Source organism: Rana temporaria, chromosome 2 (genome assembly GCF_905171775.1).
Source record: "Rana temporaria chromosome 2, aRanTem1.1, whole genome shotgun sequence".
Taxonomy (NCBI): domain Eukaryota; kingdom Metazoa; phylum Chordata; class Amphibia; order Anura; family Ranidae; genus Rana; species Rana temporaria.
The window spans coordinates 461,556,240-461,576,231 of NC_053490.1; the positions used below are offsets into that span (position 1 = coordinate 461,556,240).

The 19,992-nt window shown below is 42.8% G+C and overlaps 1 protein-coding gene across 1 annotated transcript in view; it reads left to right on the forward strand.

Annotated features, from left to right (window-relative positions):
- Nucleotides 1-19,992, forward strand: part of PIGL (phosphatidylinositol glycan anchor biosynthesis class L) — a 231,771-nt gene that overhangs the window by 164,869 nt on the left and 46,910 nt on the right. The window lies entirely within an intron of this gene.

Below are 19,992 nucleotides of genomic sequence, written 5' to 3' on the forward strand. Positions count from 1 at the left end.
GCCTACAAAATGGGGAACAGAATTATGATTTTTTTTTTATTTTTATTTTTTTACTAGTAATGGCGGCGATCTGCGATTTTTATTGGGACTGCAATATTGCGGCGGACGTATCGGACACTTTTGACACAAATTTGGGACCATTCACATTTATACAGCGATCAGTGCTATAAAAATGCACTAATTACTGTATACATGTGACTGGCAGGGAAGGGGTTAACACTAGGGGGTGAAGAAGGGGTTAAATGTGTATCCTGGGTGTGTTCTAACTGTGTGGGGGGAGGGGGGTGACTGGGGGAGGTGACCGATGCTGTGTCCCTATGTACAAGGGACACAGATCGGTCTCCTCTCCTCTGACAGGACGTGGAGCTCTGTGTTTATACACAGAGCTCCACGTCCCTGCTGTGTTACCGACGATCGCGTGTACCCGGCGGACATCGCAGCCGCCAGGTACACGCATCGGCTCTTCAGCGATGCGCCAGGACAGTGTTTACCCGCACGCGGGTAATGCACTTTAAATGACGTCCAAAGACGTCCACTTGGCACTTGAGAGCCGCGCTATTGACGTCTTTTGTCAATAGCGCAGGTCTCAAGTGGCTAGTCAATCATCATGGAATGTGCCAAGGTAGATGTCAATTGTCCACAAACAAGATTGGAGGTATAAATATTGTGCAACCAGAAAAAAGCCAGTCCTAAAGGGGGGGGGGGGGGTTGATCGAAGCTCCCTCCCCCCACGGGATAGCTAAAGCGGTTTATATAGGCAGAAACAAGACTTGTTGGATGGTAAAAAAAATATATAATTGTAATAAAAAGAGAGAAAAACCCTCTAGTATAACACACACTATATCAAAAATATCCGTATACCAACCACTAAAAACAAGGTCACAGAAATATGTCCGGACTGGGTGATCATGGGCACTACAATGTCAGTGCTTATTCACGTAGGATAGTCAAGGTGAGGAAAAGAACCTACCTCTTCTATATTCTGACACTGAGCGCACATAAGTCCCGGGGCTACCCATACAATATACCTGCTAATTGCATAAAAAAATGACGTGCCGTGGCGATTATAATGCCGTCTCCATGTCAATGGCAAGTGTCAGTTAAAGCGACGCAGTGCCGAATCGCAAAAAGTGGCCTGGACTTTGGCCAGCCAATTGGTCCGGGGCTGAAGTGGTTAAAGTTCATGTGCATGTAAAGGCAGGCATCCCAATATTACTTTTTTCCTTTTGTATTAAATGTATAATTTGATAAATGATTAGCTGTGTCATACTTATCACAATAATGCTTAATATAGGTGATCAGTAGAGGTTTGTCCTTCAGACTCCCTCATTTGTTCAGTCTCCTTGCAAGGTGAATTCCAGACATCAGTGCACAGAATGGGCTCCTTTTATTCTCACATTCAATGCTTATCCTCTTTACAGTCAAGTGTTTAGGATTATGCTTTGAAATGGAAGTGTTTTTCCAGATCTCAGGTGATGGCCTTGTTTAGAGCCCAGCTAATGTTTCTTTCATGCTATTCTGTGGGGCTTTCAGTTGAGTATCTAAAATGCTTCTGTTTCTGAACTCCCCCCCCCCCCCCCCCCACATTTGTGAATGCCGTTCTGACAGTTTCCATGGTGACAGTTACGTAAGAGGCCATTCATTAACCCATCAGTAGATGGGTATTACACATACTGTGGCAACTGCTTTCTATGGCCTTGGAGACCAGGCTTTCAGTGAATGTCCGGGGCTGTGATTTACTTCTTCTAATGATTACTTGTACCAGAACTGCTTGGTCTTTTCAATCTGTACAATTCACAAAGTCATTTTGATGCTTTTTAACCATAACCAACACACACAACCATTTTCTTTCATATCAGAATAGAATGAAACTGAACAAAATGTGTACAAGTATTATCTGTAGAAAGGCCCAGTTAGTTGGGTTGTCTTTGGCACTGGTCACTACTTTAGTGGGCTGCCCTATGCGTGTTTGTTGCCCAAAAAAAGCTCCTGCTCCTTTTTTGGATGACAAGCTTCGCACGATTTTTAATGGTTAATTTTTTTGGTGCGGTTGCATGACTATCGCGACAAAATCGCACATCGTTTCAGGTGGGTATATTTCAAAGCTGTGCAGCATCCAGCTGCCCATGAAATACACTTCATACAGGTAAATTACCGTATTTATCGGCGTATAACACGCACCCTAACTTTAAGAGGGAAGTTTCAGGAAAAAAACTTTCCACAGCCCCCCTGCATATAACACGCAGGTACAGTTTACCCTCTATTTTCAGGGTAAAAAGGTGAGTGTTATACGCCAATAAATACAGTATGTCCTTGGTGTTGCAAGTGTCAGATCACATGCTGGCCCCTTTTGTAGGTATAGCTGTAATGCATAAAAAAAAAAAATATGAAAATATTAAAAACAAGTGCTTATACTGTTTAAATCCAGTAATACGCTCTCTCACCTTGCTCTCTGCACATGCTCAGTTGCTCTCTATTTTTAGGCACTGTGCCACATTTGTAGAGGCCAATCTGCTGACAGACTAAAGATTTACTGCTGTTTAGGGTAGGTAAGGTAAGTAATGCCCAGGTACTGATGGGTCTCTAAAGGCAACCAAAAATCGAAAATAAACTGTATTTATCTACTCCAGTGAGGAGAAACAGGCGTAATGCTGGAGGCAATTTACAGCACACACCAATCTTGGTAGCATAATTATTAATGTGGAATGTATGTTTCTTGCTAACATACACATAAAAATCATGGGGCTGTCTAAGCAGCAGTGGGAGTCAATTATTATGCATGCCGGGAGGTCACCACCAGTGTTAATTTCATCAATGAAAACTTTTTCGTCACTGGCATTTCTACAGCAACATTTTCGTCCGCTGATGAAAATCTGAGGCAGGGATGTTTACCCTCTTGAACTAACTTCTAGTTTCCATGGAGCTCCGCCTGCTTCCGCTCCCAGCAAGTAAGCGACTGCAGCCAGCATTACAGACCTCCGTGTCCTCAGACGGCAATCCAGAGCAGCGCTGTGCATTACAGGCCTCCCGAGTCCCGACAAGAGTCCCACTCCCGACTCACAAGTGACAACGATGACCATCCAGAGAAGAGAGCACCCACTGTACACCCACTGTACATTATATTTACAGACTAGAGGCCTCCCCTCAGGCCACCGTCTGTCCAGAACAGTGAGCACTGTGTGTGCATTACAGGCCTCCTCTGAGCACGGGCATCCAGGGCACTGATCATTATAGGCCATCCCTCATACCTGAGACCACCATCCAGCACTGTGCATTACAGGCCATCCCTCAGACCTGAGACCACCATCCAGCACTGTGCAGCATTACAGGCCTCCTCTGACCAGTGACCACCGGCATCCAGAGCACTGTGCATTGCAGGCCATCCCTCAGCCATGAGACCACCATCCAGCACTTTGCAGCATTACAGGCCTCCTCTGACCAGCGACATCCAGAGCACTGTGCATTACAGGCTATCCCTCAGAGTAACCACCGTCTCTAGAGCACTGTGTGTGCATTATAGGCCTCCTCTGACCACCAACATCTAGGACACTGTGCAGCATTACAGGCCTCTTAGATCACCATCCAGAGCACTGTGTAGCATTACAGCCACCATTCAGAGTCAGGCCACCATCCAGAGCACTGTGTAGCATTACAGCCACCGTCCAGAGCACTCTGCAGCATTACAGGCCTCCTCAGACCATCCAAAGCGGTTAAATCTGTGGCTGTGAGTTTGTTCAAACCTTAATACCATTAAGAATAACATAATATATAAAACAATTACTACAGGATTATATAATGAGTTTGGAAGTTGTAGAGAAATGCTTAAATAATGCATTACAATGTAAACCCATTCGATTTTAGACAACTAAAATGTACTGGTGATTTTAGTTGACTAAATGCGACTTAAACCAAAAACAATTGCATATGGCTAAAATGAGAGTAAAACTAAAATGCCATTTTAGTCAAAATATTAAGACTAAAACTAAATCAAAAATTGCTGCCAAAATTAACGCTGGTCAGCAACCCACAGGTAAAGCAAATACAAAAATAGAAAGGAAATATATGGGTATTCAAGGGGGGCCTTCCAATATTGAAAAATCTATATAAGGTACACACAAACATCATATAAAATGTATCAAATTCTATTATGCAAAGCTAAAAACATATACAGATCTTAATACATAAATACAGATTCACGTAGCGCAGCGGATCTATAGATCCGCTCGTTCTACGTGAATTAAGATCCGCTCCCGCAAGTTTAGGAGGCAAGTGGCTAATTCACAAACAACCTACCTCCAAACTTGCGACGGCGGATCCTAAATCCCCCGGCGGAATTCAAATTCCGCGGCTAGGGGAGTGTACTATTTAAATCAGGCGCGTTCCCGCGCCGATTTAAATGCGCAGGCGCCGTCCGGGGAATTTCCCGGCGTGCATTGCTCCCACTGACGTCACTAGGACGTCAGTGGTTGCGACGTGAGCGGGACTTGCGACGCGCGTGTTCGTGAATCGGCGTACGCAAATGACGTAGGAAAATTCAAATTCGACGCGGGAACGCCGGCTATACTTAACATTGGCTGCGCCTGATAAAAGAAGGGGTAAGTATACGACGGAAAACCACTACGGAAACGACGTAAGAACACTGCGACGGGTCCGCGTACGTTCGTGAATTTGCGTATCTCGCTGATTTACATATTATTTATCGTAAATCAGCGGGAACGCCCCCGGCGCCATTTTTAAATTGAAAAAAAGATCCGACAGTGTAACACATTGTAACACTGTCGGATCTAGCCCTATCTATGCGTAACTGATGAATCAGGCGCATAGATAGGACCAGTTTACGTCAGAGATACGATGGTGTATCTCTTTGTGAATCTGGCCCGTAAAGTATAAGGAGTTGCTGTAAAGTGTATAGGTACGATAATGCATTTTGTGGTTAAATACTGCTTTTTCATATTGTCATAATCACTTCTAACAGTTATCCAGTAGATCCCCTAGTTCTAAAAAAAAAATCAAACATTTATAATTGAAAAATATACACTATATTGTTAAAAGTATTGTGACACCTGCCTTAACACGCACATGAACTTTAATGGCATCCCAGTCTTAGTCCGTAGGGTTCAATATTGAGTTGGCCCACCCTGTGCAGCTATAACAGCAACTCTTCTGGGAAGGCTGTCCACAAGGTTTAGTAGAGTGTCTATAGGAATGTTTGACCATTCCTCCAGAAGCGCATTTGTGAGGTCAGGCCTGGCTGGCAGTCTCTGCTCTAATTCATCCCAAAGGTGTTCCATCGGGTTGAGGTCAAGACTCTGTGCAGGCCAGTCAAGTTCCTCCATCCCAAACTCGCTCATCCATGTTTTATGGATCTTGCTTTGTGCAATGGTGTGCAGTCATGTTGGAACAGAAAGGGGCCATCCCCAAACTGTTCCCACATAGTTGGGAGAATGAAATTGTCCAAAATGTCTTGGTATGCTGAAGTCTTAAGAGTTCCCTTCGCTGGAACTAAGGGGCCAGGCCGAACCCCTGAACAATAACCCCACACCATAATCCCCCCTCCACCAAATGATTTGGACCAGTGCTCAAAGCAAGGTCCATAAAGACATGGATAAGTGAGTTTGGAGGAACTTGATTGGCCCGTACAGAGTCCTGACCTCAACCCGAAGGAAAACATTTGGAAGGAATTAGAGCGGAGGCTGCGAGCCAGGCCATCTCGTCCAACGTCAGTGCCTGACCTCACAAATATGCTTCTGGAAAAATTATCAAACATTCCCATAGGCACACTCCTAAACATTGTGAACAGCCTTCCCAGAAGAGTTGAAGCTGTTATAGCTGCAAAGGGTGGGCCAACTCAATATTGAACCCTACGGACTAAGACTGGGATGCCATTAAAGTTTATGGCCCGGATTCACATACCTTGGCGCATAGTTATGCCGGCGTAGCGTATCGAATATACGCTACGCCGACGTAGCGCAGAGCGGTGAGCACAGTATTCACAAAGCACTTGCTCCCTAATATACGCTGGGTTCCCTCGGCGTAACTTGTCGTAAGTGGCAGTGGGCGTGAGCCATGCTAATGAGGCGTGACCCCATGTAAATGATGGGCCGAGCGTCATAAAGAAACGAATAACGTACGGCGCATGCGCCGTCCTGTGGACGTAACCCAGTGCGCATGCGCAGAATCACGTCAAAACTACTCCCTAAGATACGACAGATCACTGCCTACGACGTGAACGTAACCTACGCCCAGCCCTATTCATGTACTACTACGTAAACAACGTAAAATACGACGGCAGTTCTCTGGTCCATACCTTTGCTTGAGTTGCGCCTCATAGATGGGGAATAACTATACGCCGGACGTAAGCCTTACGCAAACCGCGTATATTATGCGCCGGGCGCAACTACGTTCGTGAATCGGCGTATCTCACTCATTTGCATATTCAAATCGGAAATCAATGGGAGCGCCCCTTGCGGCCAGCGTAAATATGCGCCCACGATACGACGGCGTAGGAAACTTACGTCGGTGGGATGAAGCCTATTTTCAGGCGCATAGATACGATGGCGCATATGTGCAGTTTCGCGGCGTATCTCGAGATACGTCGGCGTAAGTGCTACGTGAATCCGGGCCTATGTGTATGAAGGCAGGCATCCCAATACATTTGGTAATATAGTGTGTGTGTATAATATATATATATATATATATATATATATATATATATATATATATATATATATATATATATATATATATGTATAAATGCATAGGTATTTATTAGTACATACAACTTATTTCAAAACAAAAACTATCCCCTCTGAGAAGAAAAAAAAAATGTTTGTTTTCCATTATTTATTTATCTTCAGTTCCAATTTATCATTTTTGATTTGTTTTTTGTCGCTGAGACTGCTTGGCCCAGATTCACATACATTGGCGCATATTCATGCCGGCGTATCGTATCTCCTTTACGCTACGCCGACGCTGCGCAGAGAGACAAGCACTGGATTCACAAAGCCAGTGCTGCCAAATCTGCGCTGGGTTTCCTAGGCGTAAGCCGGCGTATGTGGAAGTGGACGTGAGCCATGCAAATGAGGCGTGACCCCATGCAAATGATGGGCTGAGGCTCAGACAGATACGTATAATGAACGGCGCATGCGCCGTCCCGTGGACGCATCCCAGTGCGCATGCTCAGAATCACGTCGGATCTACTCCCTAATATACGACGGATCACTTGCTACGGCGTGAACGTAACCTACGCCCAGCCATATTCACGTCCAATGTAAACGGCGTAAAATATGACGGATCGAGTTCCCTGGTGCAGCCCTTTGCATGGATGCTGCTGAGTTACACCTCCTTTATGGGGCATCACTTTACGCCAGACGTATGACTTTACGCGCACTGCGTCGGACAGACGTACGTTCGTCAATCGGCGTATCTCCCTCATTTGCATATGTGAATAGAAAATCAATGGGTGCGCCAAATACGTCCAGCGTAAATATGCGCCCACTCTACCCCGGCATAGGCAAGTTACGTTGGTCTGATGAAGCCTATTTTCAGCCGTATCTAGTTTTGTGGGCACGGCGCACAGATACGATGGCGCATATTTGCACTTACACGGCGTATCTCGAGATACGTCGGCGTAAGTGCTTTGTGAATCCGGGCCCTTGTGTTTATGTGATATGCGGGAGATGATTTTGATCGCCTTTGGCTTTGTCCCTTTCGGGCAGATGTATGGGATGTTTGCCCCGGCTTTGGAATGTTGTTCCTTTGTGTCTTTAGTTCCCCTTTTTTGGTTGGATATGTTTCTTGTTAAACAACATTATTTTTTATCAAATTGTTATGGGTAAAGTTTAACTTAAAAGTAACATTAAAGGTTCAATAATAAAAAAAAAAACATGTCATACTTGTCATACATGTCATACTTATCAGTTCTGTGCAGTGGTTTTTCACAGAGCAGCCCCAATCCTCCTCTTTTTGGGTCCCTCACCGGTGCTCCTGGCTCCTCAGCCAGTGCCCCCAATAGCAAGCCACTTACTATGGGGGCACTGGTGTGTGCTCGCTCCTGAGCCATGCTTTATACCTCCATAAGACACATTGGCTCACTGACTGATTGACAATAGCAGGAGCTAATGGTTCCCGCTGCTGACTCAGCCAATGAGGAATGAGAGACCCAGGGGAAGCTCATCTCTCATGCACAGCTTATAGTGAAATTACGATTTGGTTAGTAAATGTAATTTGGAGCTGTAGACCAAATGAGATTTGCTTTATAAGCTTCCACCATTTCATATGACCCAGATAAGTACTTAAAATGATGGACCCGTCTACAAACCTAGAGGATGGGAAAGTGTCTAAATGTGTTTGGTATCTTTACTGGAACAATACATGGTGATTGGTGCACAAACCTAATATTCCAATGTTTCTATTGTGTTTCAGATTACTGCTTTTCTTTTTTTTACCTGGCAGGAATTTCGATTTTTTTTTTTGTTACAGTTCTTGATGTTCTTTTAGCTGGGAAAGTGTTTAATGACGTGGAAAAAAGAACCAACTCACATATGATAGCATGTAGTTGCCATCATCCCATAGTACTACAAATATATCGAAAATACCTCATGAAGTGGGATTGTATAGGCAACGAATAAAATTTTCAAAAATATATATGAAAAAATAACAATTTATTACAAAAATAGTTACAACATGTACAAAAATATCTCGAGCATTATAGGAATATACATAGTACAAAAACAAAACATGGATGATGCAGATACTGTCCGGCATACGGTACCATCACCATAAGGGAGGTAAAGTTGTAGCTGAAAAGCCGACGCGTTTCGAATGCTACGCATCCTTCATCAAGGCATAAAACAAGTATTGCATCTAGAGTAGAGCAAAAAATATTTTAAATACATTCACATTAAATCATTGTATTCTCTCCATTGAAGTGCAAAAGCACATACACATCCTCTTCCTCGAGTAGGGAAAAGGCATAATTCACAATGAAGAGGACTCACCTATTGCTTAAAAAGCTCCACGCCCAGGAGTGTGGGGCAGAAGGCCCCCGGGTGTTCAGGGACGCCGATGTCTCCTATGGCAGGTTGCACCATTTAAAACAAATCCCCATTTGAATGTCACTCATAGAGTGGATAGAACCAATTGGTTCAATTTGGGTGGTGTTTTTGCAGTCCTATATAAAGGAGATATATCAAAGACTTGTGTCAAAAATAATAACCCAGCATTTGAGCCTCAAAAAGCTGGTTGGGAATTGTATTCCAAACCGTTCATGGAAAACTCACCACCAGTAGTTTGAAGTCTTTGTATCCAAAGAAGGGGAGAGCCGGGTGCAGGTAAATCCTGAAAAGATTTGAGTTGCCCAGACAGATTCCCCTTGGAGAGGAAAGACAGCTCCTTGTTCTCCTACATATGGAGAGGGAATGACACCACCCAACCCTCTTGGCCCTCCTTAAGTACTTACCTTAACTGTATTCAGGTGCTGTAGTCCTCCCCCTCATCACCCATCAATTGAAACATGTTATTCCTGGGAAGCCATGTGTGGCTCCTTATTGTTTTCAAGCAAACCGCCGCTGTTACAAGGCGCATTGTAGCGCCGTCATTCAGTGTATACCGATCCGCGTCATTTCCGGGACCGGAAGTATCGCCGCGGCCATTTTGGTAATGGGATTCGAGTGCCAATCGATTCACCGTTGTGAGTTGCCATTCGATTGCCACTCGAATGCCACCCCAATGGGACTAAGTTGTCATTCGATTCGCCATCGCGAATTGTCATTCAATTGCAATTCGATTGCCATACAATTCGCCCCCGTAGCCATTTTATTGGTTGGTTAAATCAGGGATATCTGAAAACCTCTCAGCCGGATCCGGAAGTTCCCCGGCGGCCATTTTACAAAAGGGCATAGACCTGAATTGGACGTTTGATTGTATGTCTTGTTAGAGAGTAGCAACTTGATTGAAAAGGGTGCAACTATAAGGGGTGATAGTAGGAGGATAAAAACGTTCAAAAGATGACCTTGATCACAGTTTGAAACAGTCATCATAAGGGCAAAATCGAGCCCAAGTTTGTGTGTGTTATGGTAAGGCACTATTCTCCTGTAGTTCTTGAATGAACCACTGGGAGACCTTTGGGAGAAAAAAGCCACAGCTGCCTTCTATATCTACCCAAGGGGATATGACTATCCCCCTTTTCGGTAAATTTGATGACATTTGGGTACAAAGCCCAAAGTCTCCCCTGGCAGCTGATGAGTCAAACAAATTGAGGATAAATGGAAAACAACCTGCATAATAGCCATAGAGACACCGATGTCCACTCGACCGGGGTGGTTGGCCCGTGACCCACACCTCCGAGCTATAGAACCAAGAGAGCAAATTTAGGTTAAGTGCAAGAAAGAAAAACAAATATCAAAATCTCAATTATGACAAAGAATCCCTTCAAAACAGTCCGCATAAATACGGTGGAAGGGAAACATCGAGTCAAACAACATATCAATTATAATAAAGATAAGCGAAAAATAAAAAAAGAGAACAAAACAACCCTCCCTATTTCTAAGTGTCATATATGTGCTGGGCCCTAACCTGAAAATGTCTATTGCGTTCACAGTGAAGGGGAAAGGGGGAAACATTTGGAAAATGTGGGCAAAGTCATCCAGGAAATCAAAAACGGGGACGACATTCTTCATCCCCGCTTGAGATCCTAATCTGTTTTGCCAGAAGAAAAACCCTCCAAAAAAGGCCTAAAACTCTCACTTTCGTTGAGGCCGGGAGGTGTAGTAGCCTTTAAATATCTAATCCAACGCATTTCGCGCTGCAGTAGAGTTTTGTTCCAATCACCCCCCCGTAGGGGAATGTGAATGCGGTCCAACACAGTGAAATTTAGGTTAGGCATATGATAGCCGTGATGCTTGGCTATATGTCGACCCAATGGGAGATAGAGATTACAAATGCGCATAGAATGCATATGTTTCTCTATTCGCTTGTGTAGTTCCTGTTTGGTTTTACCCACATAGAAAGAACCACACTGACACTGCATGAGGTATACCACTCCCCGTGTTCTGCAATTTGCAAAATGTTTCAGGGAGAAGGTATCCCCATTTGGCAGTGTCAGTGTGGTTCTCCTCCCTATGACGGGACATTGGGCACACGTCCCGCAGGGGTAGGTGCCAAATGTTTTACAAGGATCCTTTTTGTTTATACCCTTGTACTCACTTTTGACCAAAAGTGTACCCAAGGAGGGTGCTTTCTTAAAAGTTATTTGTGGCTGGTTTGTGATTAGATTCTTTAAAATAGGGTCTTCTGTCAGGATAGGCCAGAACTTGGAGATCGTCTTTCGGATTTTTTGATGTTCATTGGAGAAATTTATGATAACCCTAGTGTTGGATTCTTCCTTCTTACTGGTATTTTTGGGTTTAAAGATGAGAGATCGTCTATTTGTATCTCTCACTCTGTTGAAAGCCTTCTTTAGGCTGGTTTTTGTGTAGCCTCTTATCAAGAGGCGTTCAGTTAGCAGGTCGCTTTCCCTTTGAAAGTCAAAATCCGTGGAGCAGTTCCTCCTAAGCCGAAGGAACTGACTATATGGGATAGATTTCTTAAGTACTTCCGGATGAAAACTCTCCGCGTGAAGCAGAGTGTTTCCCGCCGTTTCCTTTCTGAATAAGGATGTGCCAAGTGCACCATCCAATTCTTTAAAGATACGTATGTCCAAAAAGCTGACCTCCTTGTCGTTGTATGACATGGTAAAAAAAAGATTGAAGCTGTTGATGTTCATCAGCCTCAACATCTCTTGAAGTTCATTCTCCCGACCGTCCCAAACAATAAAAATGTCGTCTATGTAGCGCTGCCAAACAAGAATGTTAGCAGCGCACATAGACGCACTTTCACCCAACAAAAATTCCCGCTCCCACTCCCCCAGGTACAGGTTTGCATATGAGGGTGCACAGCACGTCCCCATAGCAACACCCTGTACCTGGAGGTAGTGGGAGCCCTGGAAAAGAAAAGTGTTATGCTGGAGGATGAAATCCAGCATGGTCAAAATGAAATGATTAAACTTCCAATCTGTGGTTGGTCTTTGTTTGAGTACCCGCTTGATGGCTTCTAAGCCCAGTTGGTGCGGAATACTATTGTAGAGTGATTCTACATCTATAGTTACTAGGATAGCATCTGGAGGTATGGTTAAATCCTCCAACACCTGCAGAAGATGAATTGTATCCTTAGTATAGGATGGTAGGTCAAGTACATGGGGTCGGAGGTATTGGTCAATTACTTGACTAACACATTCCGAAATTGATCCATTGCCAGATATGATTGGACGTCCCGGCGGGTCTTGCAAGTTTTTGTGCACCTTTGGTAGAGAATACATAGTCGGTTGTCGTGGGTGCTGTGTTCTAATAAAGTCCCAGACATCTTTGATGATGCTGCCATTGTTGTAAAAACTATCAACAAGCTCATAAAATTCTCCATTGAACCTGTCCACAGTTGCTGCTGTGATTTTCCTATAACATTGTTTATTGTTTAATATTTTTAGGCACATTTTCTCATAGTCTATATTGTTCATCAGAACTACATTACCGCCTTTATCTGATGCTTTAATGATCAGATTTGGGCTATTTTTTAGGGTTTTAAGTGCATGTTGCTGCTCAATGGTCAGATTTCTATGGTTTGTGTCCTTTTTTAAGGTTTCCAATTCTTTGGAAACTTGTTTCACAAATAAAGAAATTGCTGGATTCAAACTCAGGACAGGAAATTTGTTAGATTTCCTTTTGAATTTCCTGATTTTGAAAAAATTGCCTTCTTCGATTTCCTCATCCGCTTCCTCATTTAGATCTTCTTCCCATGCGTCACCAAGTGAGGCATTCTCCTGTAGGAGGAGATTTAAGTCTCTTAAGGCTCTGAAATCAGCCGCTTTGAGGTTTGGGGCCACTTCCTCTTCTTGTTTTTTATGTTTGTAGTAGAGACCTTTATAAAAGAGTCTCCGTGCAAATAGGTTGATATCCTTAATCGTCTCAAATGAATCAGTGTTATTAGTGGGGCAGAAGGAGAGTCCCAAACATAAAACTTCCTGCTCTACTGTTGTTAAAGTATGGGAGGATAGGTTTATGATATTATTATATTCTCCTCTGGCGGTATCTCCACCGCCAGATCCATGGTCATCTGTGTTTGAAAGAGTGGGGGCGTTGAGGACACCCCCTTCTTCTCCAAAAAATTATCTAGGGGGGTGCGTGAAGTCTTTGAAATTGCCCCCATATCTTTCCGGGAGAAAAGTTTACCTCTATTTGAAGGAGACCCCCTGGAGTTTCCACCCGAGGCTCTCCTTGTCAAGCTAGCTCCCCTTTCATTTTGTGAAAATTACACCTGGGAATCCGTGATGGGTTTTTTGCTAGTTTGTTGGACTTCTCCTTCTGTCCCATGTTTAGAGAAGGGGCCCTTTCTCTTGGCCGATGTCCGACTGGTATGTGAGGAAGCTGATGAGGAAGAATTCGAAGGTACATCAGACAGATAGTCATTTGATTGAACATTGGGTTTTTTGGAATTTTTGTTACTAAATTTTTTATTTTTATCTTTATTCCATTTGTATGCCCTTCCTTCACAGAAGGCATTCTTATCTCTCCAGTATTTCTTTTCTTTTTTAATAAGAATCTGTTTGCTGAAATTTTCTAAATGTTCTTTAAGTTTGTTTTCCTGTCCTGTATACTCTTCCATAGTTTTTAAAGGTGTAAGGCGCATGTATATTAATTCAATTTCTTTATCAAGGACCTGTAGTTGCAATCTGTATTCCTTTTGCAGCAATTGCATTAAATTTTTGGAACATTCGTTCAGGCTGCTCTCCCAATTAACTTTTAAATCTTTACTGATATTCTCAAGTATTGGAAAGATTTGTATTCTTAATCCAATTGGGTTTATGTGTTCATTTATGTATCTCTCCATAGATTGGATATGCCAATGTAAGGCTGATTTTTTCTCCAATAGTTTGGTGAGATTAAAGAAAAGGGAGAGCAAGTCTGAATCTAATTGTTCCTTTCCCTGGTAATTACGCTCAATTTGAGTCATAAGTTCCTCCCATTGTCCCCCTTGAAGATCCCCCATAGTGTGAACAGGCATAGACAGCCCCAAAGGAAAGACCAAAACAAATATAATGAAAAAAACACTATGTTCAACCCCAAATTGGGGTTAACAACAAATCTCTTTAGATCCTGAATCCTTCTCCCCTGGAGGTGGTACCTCCTGAGGACATGGAAAGAGTTTGGAAGGATCAAAAAAAGAAACCTATATCAAAGAATTAGAGGGCCATGCCAACATATGTGAGCTGTGGTGAGGTAATTGGGTGTATTATCCACCCTATAATATAGGAAAAAAGAACCAACTCACATATGATAGCATGTAGTTGCCATCATCCCATAGTACTACAAATATATCGAAAATACCTCATGAAGTGGGATTGTATAGGCAACGAATAAAATTTTCAAAAATATATATGAAAAAATAACAATTTATTACAAAAATAGTTACAACATGTACAAAAATATCTCGAGCATTATAGGAATATACATAGTACAAAAACAAAACATGGATGATGCAGATACTGTCCGGCATACGGTACCATCACCATAAGGGAGGTAAAGTTGTAGCTGAAAAGCCGACGCGTTTCGAATGCTACGCATCCTTCATCAAGGCATAAAACAAGTATTGCATCTAGAGTAGAGCAAAAAATATTTTAAATACATTCACATTAAATCATTGTATTCTCTCCATTGAAGTGCAAAAGCACATACACATCCTCTTCCTCGAGTAGGGAAAAGGCATAATTCACAATGAAGAGGACTCACCTATTGCTTAAAAAGCTCCACGCCCAGGAGTGTGGGGCAGAAGGCCCCCGGGTGTTCAGGGACGCCGATGTCTCCTATGGCAGGTTGCACCATTTAAAACAAATCCCCATTTGAATGTCACTCATAGAGTGGATAGAACCAATTGGTTCAATTTGGGTGGTGTTTTTGCAGTCCTATATAAAGGAGATATATCAAAGACTTGTGTCAAAAATAATAACCCAGCATTTGAGCCTCAAAAAGCTGGTTGGGAATTGTATTCCAAACCGTTCATGGAAAACTCACCACCAGTAGTTTGAAGTCTTTGTATCCAAAGAAGGGGAGAGCCGGGTGCAGGTAAATCCTGAAAAGATTTGAGTTGCCCAGACAGATTCCCCTTGGAGAGGAAAGACAGCTCCTTGTTCTCCTACATATGGAGAGGGAATGACACCACCCAACCCTCTTGGCCCTCCTTAAGTACTTACCTTAACTGTATTCAGGTGCTGTAGTCCTCCCCCTCATCACCCATCAATTGAAACATGTTATTCCTGGGAAGCCATGTGTGGCTCCTTATTGTTTTCAAGCAAACCGCCGCTGTTACAAGGCGCATTGTAGCGCCGTCATTCAGTGTATACCGATCCGCGTCATTTCCGGGACCGGAAGTATCGCCGCGGCCATTTTGGTAATGGGATTCGAGTGCCAATCGATTCACCGTTGTGAGTTGCCATTCGATTGCCACTCGAATGCCACCCCAATGGGACTAAGTTGTCATTCGATTCGCCATCGCGAATTGTCATTCAATTGCAATTCGATTGCCATACAATTCGCCCCCGTAGCCATTTTATTGGTTGGTTAAATCAGGGATATCTGAAAACCTCTCAGCCGGATCCGGAAGTTCCCCGGCGGCCATTTTACAAAAGGGCATAGACCTGAATTGGACGTTTGATTGTATGTCTTGTTAGAGAGTAGCAACTTGATTGAAAAGGGTGCAACTATAAGGGGTGATAGTAGGAGGATAAAAACGTTCAAAAGATGACCTTGATCACAGTTTGAAACAGTCATCATAAGGGCAAAATCGAGCCCAAGTTTGTGTGTGTTATGGTAAGGCACTATTCTCCTGTAGTTCTTGAATGAACCACTGGGAGACCTTTGGGAGAAAAAAGCCACAGCTGCCTTCTATATCTACCCAAGGGGATATGACTATCCCCCTTTTCGGTAAATTTGATGACATTTGGGTACAAAGCCCAAAGTCTCCCCTGGCAGCTGATGAGTCAAACAAATTGAGGATAAATGGAAAACAACCTGCATAATAGCCATAGAGACACCGATGTCCACTCGACCGGGGTGGTTGGCCCGTGACCCACACCTCCGAGCTATAGAACCAAGAGAGCAAATTTAGGTTAAGTGCAAGAAAGAAAAACAAATATCAAAATCTCAATTATGACAAAGAATCCCTTCAAAACAGTCCGCATAAATACGGTGGAAGGGAAACATCGAGTCAAACAACATATCAATTATAATAAAGATAAGCGAAAAATAAAAAAAGAGAACAAAACAACCCTCCCTATTTCTAAGTGTCATATATGTGCTGGGCCCTAACCTGAAAATGTCTATTGCGTTCACAGTGAAGGGGAAAGGGGGAAACATTTGGAAAATGTGGGCAAAGTCATCCAGGAAATCAAAAACGGGGACGACATTCTTCATCCCCGCTTGAGATCCTAATCTGTTTTGCCAGAAGAAAAACCCTCCAAAAAAGGCCTAAAACTCTCACTTTCGTTGAGGCCGGGAGGTGTAGTAGCCTTTAAATATCTAATCCAACGCATTTCGCGCTGCAGTAGAGTTTTGTTCCAATCACCCCCCCGTAGGGGAATGTGAATGCGGTCCAACACAGTGAAATTTAGGTTAGGCATATGATAGCCGTGATGCTTGGCTATATGTCGACCCAATGGGAGATAGAGATTACAAATGCGCATAGAATGCATATGTTTCTCTATTCGCTTGTGTAGTTCCTGTTTGGTTTTACCCACATAGAAAGAACCACACTGACACTGCATGAGGTATACCACTCCCCGTGTTCTGCAATTTGCAAAATGTTTCAGGGAGAAGGTATCCCCATTTGGCAGTGTCAGTGTGGTTCTCCTCCCTATGACGGGACATTGGGCACACGTCCCGCAGGGGTAGGTGCCAAATGTTTTACAAGGATCCTTTTTGTTTATACCCTTGTACTCACTTTTGACCAAAAGTGTACCCAAGGAGGGTGCTTTCTTAAAAGTTATTTGTGGCTGGTTTGTGATTAGATTCTTTAAAATAGGGTCTTCTGTCAGGATAGGCCAGAACTTGGAGATCGTCTTTCGGATTTTTTGATGTTCATTGGAGAAATTTATGATAACCCTAGTGTTGGATTCTTCCTTCTTACTGGTATTTTTGGGTTTAAAGATGAGAGATCGTCTATTTGTATCTCTCACTCTGTTGAAAGCCTTCTTTAGGCTGGTTTTTGTGTAGCCTCTTATCAAGAGGCGTTCAGTTAGCAGGTCGCTTTCCCTTTGAAAGTCAAAATCCGTGGAGCAGTTCCTCCTAAGCCGAAGGAACTGACTATATGGGATAGATTTCTTAAGTACTTCCGGATGAAAACTCTCCGCGTGAAGCAGAGTGTTTCCCGCCGTTTCCTTTCTGAATAAGGATGTGCCAAGTGCACCATCCAATTCTTTAAAGATACGTATGTCCAAAAAGCTGACCTCCTTGTCGTTGTATGACATGGTAAAAAAAAGATTGAAGCTGTTGATGTTCATCAGCCTCAACATCTCTTGAAGTTCATTCTCCCGACCGTCCCAAACAATAAAAATGTCGTCTATGTAGCGCTGCCAAACAAGAATGTTAGCAGCGCACATAGACGCACTTTCACCCAACAAAAATTCCCGCTCCCACTCCCCCAGGTACAGGTTTGCATATGAGGGTGCACAGCACGTCCCCATAGCAACACCCTGTACCTGGAGGTAGTGGGAGCCCTGGAAAAGAAAAGTGTTATGCTGGAGGATGAAATCCAGCATGGTCAAAATGAAATGATTAAACTTCCAATCTGTGGTTGGTCTTTGTTTGAGTACCCGCTTGATGGCTTCTAAGCCCAGTTGGTGCGGAATACTATTGTAGAGTGATTCTACATCTATAGTTACTAGGATAGCATCTGGAGGTATGGTTAAATCCTCCAACACCTGCAGAAGATGAATTGTATCCTTAGTATAGGATGGTAGGTCAAGTACATGGGGTCGGAGGTATTGGTCAATTACTTGACTAACACATTCCGAAATTGATCCATTGCCAGATATGATTGGACGTCCCGGCGGGTCTTGCAAGTTTTTGTGCACCTTTGGTAGAGAATACATAGTCGGTTGTCGTGGGTGCTGTGTTCTAATAAAGTCCCAGACATCTTTGATGATGCTGCCATTGTTGTAAAAACTATCAACAAGCTCATAAAATTCTCCATTGAACCTGTCCACAGTTGCTGCTGTGATTTTCCTATAACATTGTTTATTGTTTAATATTTTTAGGCACATTTTCTCATAGTCTATATTGTTCATCAGAACTACATTACCGCCTTTATCTGATGCTTTAATGATCAGATTTGGGCTATTTTTTAGGGTTTTAAGTGCATGTTGCTGCTCAATGGTCAGATTTCTATGGTTTGTGTCCTTTTTTAAGGTTTCCAATTCTTTGGAAACTTGTTTCACAAATAAAGAAATTGCTGGATTCAAACTCAGGACAGGAAATTTGTTAGATTTCCTTTTGAATTTCCTGATTTTGAAAAAATTGCCTTCTTCGATTTCCTCATCCGCTTCCTCATTTAGATCTTCTTCCCATGCGTCACCAAGTGAGGCATTCTCCTGTAGGAGGAGATTTAAGTCTCTTAAGGCTCTGAAATCAGCCGCTTTGAGGTTTGGGGCCACTTCCTCTTCTTGTTTTTTATGTTTGTAGTAGAGACCTTTATAAAAGAGTCTCCGTGCAAATAGGTTGATATCCTTAATCGTCTCAAATGAATCAGTGTTATTAGTGGGGCAGAAGGAGAGTCCCAAACATAAAACTTCCTGCTCTACTGTTGTTAAAGTATGGGAGGATAGGTTTATGATATTATTATATTCTCCTCCTCCTCTTTCCTACCAGGGAAAGGAACAATTAGATTCAGACTTGCTCTCCCTTTTCTTTAATCTCACCAAACTATTGGAGAAAAAATCAGCCTTACATTGGCATATCCAATCTATGGAGAGATACATAAATGAACACATAAACCCAATTGGATTAAGAATACAAATCTTTCCAATACTTGAGAATATCAGTAAAGATTTAAAAGTTAATTGGGAGAGCAGCCTGAACGAATGTTCCAAAAATTTAATGCAATTGCTGCAAAAGGAATACAGATTGCAACTACAGGTCCTTGATAAAGAAATTGAATTAATATACATGCGCCTTACACCTTTAAAAACTATGGAAGAGTATACAGGACAGGAAAACAAACTTAAAGAACATTTAGAAAATTTCAGCAAACAGATTCTTATTAAAAAAGAAAAGAAATACTGGAGAGATAAGAATGCCTTCTGTGAAGGAAGGGCATACAAATGGAATAAAGATAAAAATAAAAAATTTAGTAACAAAAATTCCAAAAAACCCAATGTTCAATCAAATGACTATCTGTCTGATGTACCTTCGAATTCTTCCTCATCAGCTTCCTCACATACCAGTCGGACATCGGCCAAGAGAAAGGGCCCCTTCTCTAAACATGGGACAGAAGGAGAAGTCCAACAAACTAGCAAAAAACCCATCACGGATTCCCAGGTGTCATTTTCACAAAATGAAAGGGGAGCTAGCTTGACAAGGAGAGCCTCGGGTGGAAACTCCAGGGGGTCTCCTTCAAATAGAGGTAAACTTTTCTCCCGGAAAGATATGGGGGCAATTTCAAAGACTTCACGCACCCCCCTAGATAATTTTTTGGAGAAGAAGGGGGTGTCCTCAACGCCCCCACTCTTTCAAACACAGATGACCATGGATCTGGCGGTGGAGATACCGCCAGAGGAGAATATAATAATATCATAAACCTATCCTCCCATACTTTAACAACAGTAGAGCAGGAAGTTTTATGTTTGGGACTCTCCTTCTGCCCCACTAATAACACTGATTCATTTGAGACGATTAAGGATATCAACCTATT